The sequence below is a fragment of the Micromys minutus genome (genome assembly GCF_963924665.1).
Source record: "Micromys minutus genome assembly, chromosome: 12".
NCBI classification, from domain to species: Eukaryota; Metazoa; Chordata; class Mammalia; order Rodentia; family Muridae; genus Micromys; species Micromys minutus.
The window spans coordinates 12980092-12990030 of record NC_137981.1 but is presented as its reverse complement, the minus strand read 5'-3'; positions in this window follow the sequence as shown (position 1 = coordinate 12990030).

Here is a 9939-nt window from a genome sequence, read left to right as displayed (position 1 = left end):
CCAGGCAGACTGGCTAATGTCAAAAACTCAGGTTATAGCAGATGGTGGTGAGGAGGTGGAGAAAGAGGACCACTCCTCCATTGCTGGTGGAATTGCAAGCTGATGCACCCATTCTGGAAATCATTCTAGAGGTTTCTCAGAAAATTGGACATAGTACTACTTGAGGACCCAGTTGTTCCACTTCTGGGCATATGCACAAAGATGCTCTCACATATAACAAGGACACAAGCTCCACTATGTTCACATCATCCTTATTTGTAATAGCCAGAAGCTGGAAACAACACCGATATCTGCCAACTGAAGAATGGATACAGAAAATGTGGTACATTTACATAATGGAGTACTACTCAGCTATTAAAAACCATGACTGCATGAAATTCACAGGCAAATGGATAGAACTAGAAAATAACATTCTGAGTAAGAGTGAGGTAACCCAGACACAAAAAATACACATGATCTTTCCTCTTTGATAATTGCATATTAGTCCAAAAGCTCAGACTATCCACTCTACCACCCCCAAACCATGTGGAGTTTAAGGAGAAAGACCAAAGTATGGATGCTTCATTGCTACATAGAAAGGGATCAAAATAATCATAGGAGGTAAACGAAGAGGAAACCTGAGAGGAAGAGAGGAGGGGAGGGAAAGGGGGGCAGGATCCCGTATTGGAAGGGACAGGAGGGAAGTACAGAGGGCCAGGAAACAGAATAGAAATATATAGCAGTGGGGGATGGGGAACTGGGGGTATCCACTAGAAAGTCCCAGAGCCCAGGGAAGAGAGGCTTCCAGGACCCAATAGGAATGAGTTTAGCCGAAATGTGTACAAAGGGAAACCTGCAGAGACCACCTACAGATAAGCAGGACCTCCAGCTGAGGGATGGGACCACCCACCCACCTCAAAAATCTTTAACCCAGAAATGCTCCAGAAAAGGAAAGACAAGGACAACAAAAATGGAACAGAGACTGAAGAAAGGCCACCTAGATGACACCACCTACGGATCTGCTGACACTATTGCTGATGCCAAGAAGCACTTTCTGAAAGAAGCCTGGTATGGCTGTTCCCTGAGAGGCTCTACAAGTACCTGACCAATACAGTTGAGCATACTCACAGCCAACCATAGGACTGAGCCTGGGATCCAATGTGAGAGCTAGGGGGAAGGACCGAAGGAGCTGAAGGGGACTGCAACCCTATAGGAAGAACAGTATCAATGAACTAGACTCAAGAGCACCCAGAGCTTCCAGGAACTAAACCATCAACCAAAGAATATACATGAAGGTCCACGTCTCCAGATACATATGAGGAACAGGATGGCCTTATCTGACATCAATGGGAGGGGGGGCTCTTGGTTCTGTGGACACTTGATGTCCCAGCATAGGAGATGCTAGAGCTATGAGGCAGAGGTGGGTGAGTGTGTGGAGGAACACCCACAGAGAGACAAAGGGGAAGGGGAGGCAGGATGAGATGAGGGTGTTGTAGAAATGTAACATGGAAGGAAGATATCATTTGTAATGTAAACATATAAATTGATTAATAAAAATGATAATACTGACAACCAGTTTATCCTAACAACAATACAGCTAGTCTGGCCCTCCCCTGACCATAGTTGTGTGTGTGTGTGTGTGTGTGTGTGTGTGTGTGTGTATGTGTATGTCCAGAAAACCAGAGCTAGCTGGTCCCGCTTTCCCAATAGTGCTTCGTGGATTTCAGATACTTTTGAATTTTCTCGTGTCATGTTTTGGGACAGGGGGAGGCTTTTATTTTTTAGTTGTAACCTAAAGTTCTGATATTAATTAGATCAAAATTTACCCTGTAGTTTTTTGGTATGGAACCCTTTGCTTTTTCTGGGCCACACTGTAGGGTTAGCTATTTTGTCTACACATTACTTACACAGGCTATAATGAACATTGATAATTTCACCTGAAAAGGGAGTTTGTGTAAATGACATGGTATGTATGCACACAAAAAAGTTACAAAATATTTACAGCATATACTAATCTTAGTTATATGGTTGGCCATTTGGGAAAAAAACTTTTAGAATCAGGAAGCAGAGTCTATGCGATATCTAATAAATAAATTGAACTCATATACATAGTAAAAATTGTTCTGTATTCTTTTATCATAAAAGAATAAATCTTGGTGGAAGTTAAACGTGGCTTTTGAGAAGGGAGAGTTTCAACCTCAGGCTTGGAAGACACAGCTCCGACCTCAGTGAATTTCTAAAGCACTGCTGGGATACTTTGCTTCTAACCTTACTGTTAAGTGTGCTTAACATTTAAAATCGAAAGAAAAACTAACCTTACATCCCCAATAACCAACCCTCCTACCTCTTTCATGGCTCTTCATACCTGTCAGATTCATGGCATCTCATTGTAAATTATTATTTTCTCTTAAATGCTTAGGAGGAAATAAAATATAAACCATAAATAAAATATAAATACAAAGATGCTTTAATGTTCCTTGAGTGCATAATTCTTTCAGGACAGACCACATGGAATTTGATAACCACTATGGCGCTCACCTTTGGGGAAGACTAATTCCCCATCTCTCAGCAGTTTATATTCTCACGTAGCTCGTCATCCACAGGATGAGGGCCCCTGGCTACCTCCCCATCCATTTTGATGATCAACTGGTGTTGTCACTGTTCAGATCCTGTTTGAGCAGGCATATTGTTGAGATTTCTTGGGTTAGTTTGCTCATCAAATAGAAAACACACAGCTAAAAGATGTTTAACTGTTGACTGTGTGTCTGTGTTTGGATGAGTACACATGAGTCCATGTGCCCTTGGAGGCCAGAGGAGCTGAGGTTACAAGTAGTGATGAGCTATTCAACATGGCTGCTGTGAATTGAACTTGGGTGCTTGGCAAGAACACTGTATACCAAGACTTCTGAGATATCTCTACAGTCTGGGGTGCTGGGTTCTTGAAACTAGTTGCTCACAAATGCAGATGCTGTGAACAGGTTGTGGAGTGAATATGGAATGAGTGTACAGTATGAGCATTCATCACTGAAAAGGGCCCATAAAAGGCCCATAAAATCATGAAGGGACATGATCAATAATATTTTTAATTTGAATGGAAGATTGAAGCTCTATGCATTCCATCTGGACATGGTCAGGTACCACGCTTATACTTCCCCAAACTGCTCTTGTGCAAAGACTGAACTGGCGACAATATTTTTACATCTTCAAGTCTGTTTTTAAGTTTTCGTGTCAGATGACAAAGCGTGGCTCTGCCACTCTTCACAGACCTGCCTTCAGCTGGGTTGGAAATCAGGGAGATGTTTGCTTTGAGCCGAGCTCAACCTAATTCTACCTTTTCCTGGTACACCAAGGGTTGGGAACACAGCGCTGACAAGCTGGTTCGCACCTTAGAAATGAATTGTGCGGTTAAATCCAATAAAAGGTGCAGTGGGTGAGTGCGATTTAATGACACATTCTGGCAGATGTATTTATGTCACAGTTAGTAACTTGCTAATGAGGTTCTACTGTCCTACATTGGGCCATCTTACTTCTGAAATGAGAATGGTGTCACCAGAGACAGCATGAACACTCTTTAGGACTCCTGGCGTGGGAGATGATTTAATCCCCTGACCTTTCTGTAATCCAATCCAGATAACAACTTATATAATGCTACTATTTTTAATGTTTTTGCCTTAAATTTTCTATTTAAACTTGGCTTTTATTCCTTGATGACTTCATACATCTATTCAATGCATATTGGCCATGTTTATCCTCAATTATTTCCTCTCCTTAACAGTTCCCACTGAGATGAGACCTTATCTGTGCATAATTCTTTTTTGTATATTCTACAAAAAAAAGATGGTCTGTGATACAATTAGAACAAAAATAACAATAAACACACCTGTCGAGCCAGCCCAGGGAGGCCAGAGAAAAGACACCAAACATGTGCCGCAGGTGTCACTGCAGTTGACAAACATGTGACTGAGAGATGGGAAAGAGGGAGTGTGCTGTGAGGAGACAGAAAAGTAAGCAAAACCAGGCGGTGTTCAAACTGTGGACAATGATGGAACTGGAGACTCAACGGCAGCGAGGAACAGGCAGATATAAGGAGGTTGTGGTGAAGTCCCGGCCCAGGCTGCTGACAATGGCCATGTCTGGTTCTATGGTCCTGCTGCCTCTGGGTTCTGTGTCAATGTCTGTGGCCCGAGTTCACACCAAACACAAAGCTGTTGTCTGTGGTCTGGGCTGCCACTGGAGAGCATGTAGATAAATGGGGGTCGTGTTATTTAGGGGAACCATGCTGAACTGAGTGGCCTTCTCTTTCTCTGAGACCATCAGGCGACTGCTAGTGACCATGTCTGGGGTTTGTGGTCTATGGCCCCTGAAATGTCTGTCTGTTGATGTGTCAAGCGGTGTTACCACCAAAGGCCAGGCAAATGTCTCTGGTCTGGATTGCAGCCTGAGTCACTGTACTGAGCTGTATAGACCCTTGCATGAGTGGCACTCACGAGAGAGCTGATGCTGATGGTGCAGTGACAGGTGAGTGGGCAGGCAGGGTGTGACTGTGACCCCGGGAAGCCTGATCTGCCCCTAGAAAGATCCCCTCCCCTCCCTCTGTCCATGCTACCTGCAGCATGTAGGAAAGCTGTCCCTGATGGGATTATGAGAGCAGGAGCGGTGTCCTGCCCCTTACGGGCTGCAGCACCCTGGAGGCCTGGCCCACCACCTCATCTTGGCAACAGAGTAGAGCTGGCCCTGATTGTAGGATGCAGGTAAGCCACTGAAAGTATTAGAGTAGGAAAGCTGGCCCTGCCACTCAGTTACCAAGGGTCAGCATGGCAGAGATGCCCCCCCTTCACTCTACCCTCACCACTGGAGACAGCTAGGTGAGCTGGCCTGAGATGCTGAGACCTGGAGAGCCTGTCTAGTCACCACAGGCTCAGCACTGTTAAGAGCTGGCGTGGGCTGCACAGGAGAGCTGGCCCTCAGGTTGAAGGAACCTGTGAACCAGCTGAGAGGACATGAGACAGAACAGGTAACCTTGCCCCTTGATACTTGCAGTAGTGGGTGAACTAGCCAGGGATGTTCTGGAAAATTCGCTTTGGTTGTGTGGGTTGTTGGTGGGCCCACCATCTGAGCTCCCTTCCAGAACCAGATGCAGGTCTTTGAGTTGGTCCATTTTAAGATGACCCACCCTATCTATGATCTCCTGAAGCATGTGAAGGGTCACGGGTGGCAGATCTAAACCTGCAGAATCTCCAAGACCCAGGGCAACAACAGGATATCTGAGAGGAGTTCCCATGAGGATCAAGTACAGATCATGCTGCAGAAGCCAGAGGCTGTGAAACAGACCAATGACTCATTTTAATGAATATTTGCAAGTATAGATATGTGGACAAAGGGTAGATGGTATGACATACTACAGCTTCCATGAGAAGATTTAAAACACATTTTCTATATTATTTTTTCTTGGGTTGGGGGGAGTGCATGAACTCAGGACAAAAATGAAGGGATGGGGTGATGAGTGGGCACATAATGTGAAATGCACAAGCACCAATAAAAAGTTTTAAAAGCAAATACAATATATATATATATATATATATATGTATGTATGTATGACACCCTCTTCCATATCTCATGGCCATCACATGTCTTCATGTTTCCACAGGCCCTGACTTTTACCTTTCTTACTATCTTTCCTTACATCATACCATAGTCATACGTGCATTTGTTTACACATGTGCCAAATTATTAGCTATATCCCACATGTGGTTTACTTCTTCCAAAGTTTCAAGATATTTCAAAAGAAAATCACAGAAGACTATACATGATGGAAATATATTCCCTGTTTCTGCACAGGCCGAACCAACACTGTGGAACAGTATACTACCAAATCAATATAAAAATTAAATCAATGCATATAAAATTGTCATGTCATATTTCACAAGCATAGAAAATAATAAAAAATTATATGGAACTAAAACAGTCCACAAATTCCAAAGCAGTTTTATGGAATAAGAACACAGCTGGAAATATGACAATATCCCACATTACATTATATCACAGAGCCAAAGTCAAGAGGCAGCTGGGTACTAGTGCAAAAAAACAGGCATAGAGACCAATAGAGAGGTCCTAGACATGAAGAGCAAAACAAAGACCACTTAATTGTTGACAAGGAAAAAAAATATCATTTAAAAAACAGGTTCAACAAATAGTCCTGGTAAAAAAGAATATCCACCTACAGAGAAAGGAAATTAGATTCTTAACTTTCATCTTCTACAAAGATAATTTCAGAATAAATTAAAGGTCTTAGGTTAAAATTAGAAACAAAAACTTTTAGAAGAAAACTCCAAGAAATTCTTCAAGTCATTAGAAAAATGAGAATTTATAGAACAGAACACCAAAGGCTGAAGAACTAACTCAGCATCAACAGGTGGGAGTACCTGAAGACAAAGATGCTGTGTAGCAAAAGAAGCAGCCATGGCTGACTCCAGACAGGAAGCCCAGGATCCAGTTGTTCTGTCCACAACCAGATGTCTGCTGTCCCAGTCTGCTGTTGAGGATTCCTAGGGGTCTGTTGGTGTCGTCTGTGATGGAGTCCTGAAGAAGTGGGGTCTCCAACCAAGGAAAAAAACCTCAGCAACAGGGTAGATGGAGCCAGAAAGCATGGGACAAGCAGGCAACAGCAAGCCTTCCTTTTTCCATGTCCTTTGTGTGGGCTGCCCCAAGAAGAGGTGGCCCAGACTTTGGGTCAGTTTTCAACCTCAAATACTCTAATTAAGAAAATCCCTCCCAGGTGTGCCCAGATGCTTGGATTTAGTTATTTCTAAATGCAGTCAAGTTGACAACCAAAATTAGACATCACAGACTTATCCAAAATAGACAAAGAATTTCAGAAACCAAATACTAAGGAAGTTAGACTCCCAAGGGAAAAAATGGGCAAGTGAAGTGAATAGACTTTTTGAAGGAAAAAGAACCAATAAATAATCAATGATTATTTTTGAAAGTGTTCAATATCCATCTTGAGTTTTGGAGGTCTACTAGTGACTTTAGTGCCTAGTACTGTTGTAAAAACCAGACATATTAATCAATTGAACTGAATGGAAGACTTAGATTTAAATCTATACATATGTGGACACCTGATTTTTTTATTTTAAAAAAGCAATAAATACACAATTGAAAAAAGAAAGCATTTTTAACAAATGTTGCTGGTCTAACTGGATGTGTGCCTCTAGAAGAATGCAAATAGGTCAGTGTCATCACCCTGTACAAAGCTCAAGTACAAGTGGATCAAAGACCCCAACATAAAACCAGACACACTATCCCTGATAGAAGAGAACATGGAAAGCAGCCTTGAACACACTGGCACAGGAGACAGCATTTGAACAGAACACAGATAATGCAGGCTCTAAGACCAACAGTTTAGAAATGGGACTTCATAAAACTGAAAACCTTCTTAAGGCAAAAGAAACTGTCAGTGGGACAAAAGAACAGTCTCCAGACAGGGATAGGATTTCCACCAATGTCATGAATGGCTCTTGTAGGCCTGGGCTTGGCAAAGACAAGTCCTAGCATGGCAACATGGTGCCTACAGGGTCTGACTTTTACCCTCTCCCCTTGCTAAAACCTGTTTGTATTCTTAAAGATAGCCCCCAAGGTCCATTCCCTTATTGTATACTGGCTTGTTCCTCAAACTAAACACCAAGGTCCAATGAACAAAACTCATTATTTGACTAAAATGTTGTGGTTTGAATAGGTTTGACCTAGGGCCTGCCACTATTTGGAGCTGGGGCCTTGTTGGAGTAGGTGTGTCACTGTAGGTTGGCTTTAAGACTCTGGACCTAACTCCCTTAAGCCAGTCTTCTCTCTAGAGGCCTTCAGATGAAGATGTACAACTCTCAGGTCCTCCTTCCCCATACCTGCCTGGATGCTGCCATGTTTCCACCTTGATGATAATGAACTTAACCTCTGAACCTGTAAGCCATCTTCAATTAAATATGAGAGTAGCCTTGGTCATGATGTCTACTCATGGCAGTAAAACCCTAACTAAGGCACATGACCAATTATGATTTACCAACAAACCCCAGGACACACCCTCATTTCCTCTTAAAAACTCTACACCTTCAGAAACACCTGATTTCTCTTGCCCTTCTTTCCTCTCTTGCCCCTCTTGCCTCTCTTGCCTCTCTTGCCCCTCTTGCCCCTCTTGCCTCTCTTGCCTCTCTTGCCTCTCTTGCCCTTCTTGCCCTTCTTGCCTCTCTTGCCCCTCTTGCCTTTCTCACTTCTCATGCTTCTTTGAACTTTCTCCTGTTGCTGCCTTTGCAGTCTTCTTTCTCCCGCTTACACCTTTGGATAATACATCCACCCTGTACTGAGAATTTGGTGTCTGGGTATGTCCTGTACTGTTTTTGGGTGGAAGGACTTCCCTTACCATCCAGACCTGACAGTAGGCTAATATGCTATTTATGGTAATATACATCAACAAACCAATTAATCCAATGAAAATAATGGGTTACAGATTTACAGAGAGTATTAACAATAGTGGGATCTCAAATAGCTGAGAAACACTTTTAAAAAACTGTTCACCATCCTTTGCCATCAGGGGAACGCCATTAAACTGTCTTACACTTGTCAGAATGAACAAGATCAACAGCACATGTGACAGTTCATGCTGCCAGGGAAGAGGAGCAGATTGCCTCCTCCATTGCTGGTAGGCAGGCAAACATGAGCAAACATTATGCAAATAAATGTGGCAGTTTCCTCAGAAAAATTGGGACTCAATCTAACCCAAGGCTAAATTTTGGGTATTGGCAACAACTGGGCATATACACAAATGGGGTTACATCCTACCCAAAGAAATTTGCTCAGCTGTGTTCATAGTAGCTTTATTCATAATATCCAAAAAAATGGAAACAGTGTAGATGTCTCTCAGCAAAGAAGATGCAGAAAATATGGTACATTTATACAATAAGTTATTATTCAGCTTTGAAATAAAATAACAACATGAAATTTGCAGGCAAATGAGTGGACCTACAAAACAAAAGTCATCCTGAGTGAGATCATGTAGGCCCCAAAAGACAAACGACGTGTGTACTCACTTCTAAGTGGATATTAGCTGTTAAGTAAAAGATAATCATGCTATAATCCATGGACCCAGGGATGATAAATGAAAAGGAGTGATCTAGGGGATCATGGATTCCCTGGGAAGGGGAAATAGAATATATTTTGCAGACAGATTGGGGTAGGGGAAGACTTGGTCAGAAACAATCAGGTAGAGGGGAGAGAATGAAGGGAGGGTGTACTGTGAAGAATACTGGAACTGGAGTATTTGTGGGGTGATTCCAGTGCATTAGAAATCCCCTGGCATCTATGGGAGTCACTCTAGAGAAAACTCCATGTAATGGAGGATATGGAATCTGAACCCGGCATCCTCTGTAGCCAGGCAAGTCTTCCACTGGTAGGACTTGAGCACCAACACAGCCACAAAACCTTTGATGGACAACTTGTCCTGACTACAAAATGTGCTAGAGTAAAGTGGTACAGAAATTGTCCAATGCCCAACAAAGACTTGTCCGCCATGAGGCTCATACCATGAGAGGACACCAATGCCTTATGCTGCCTGGATGGTTAGGAGCCAGAGGTGAGAATGCCCAGAGAACTAGGTTAGAACCAAACACAACTGGTCACATGGAGAAGTCAGTGGGTGATTCCTAATGATATTCTGCCATATGGATATTTGGATGCCTAGCCCAGTTATCATCAGAGAGGCTTCACCCAGCAACTGATGGGAACAGTTGCAAAGACTCACAGTCAAGCATTAGATAGGGCTCAGTGGAGGCTCCTCTAAAAGGATCAGGAAGGATTTTTAGGAGCTAAAGGAGTCAAGAACACCAGAAGAACATTGCCCACATAATCAATTAGGCAGAGCTCATAGGGACTAATAGGGGCTAAAATGACATTCAGGGAGCCTAATGTAACTGA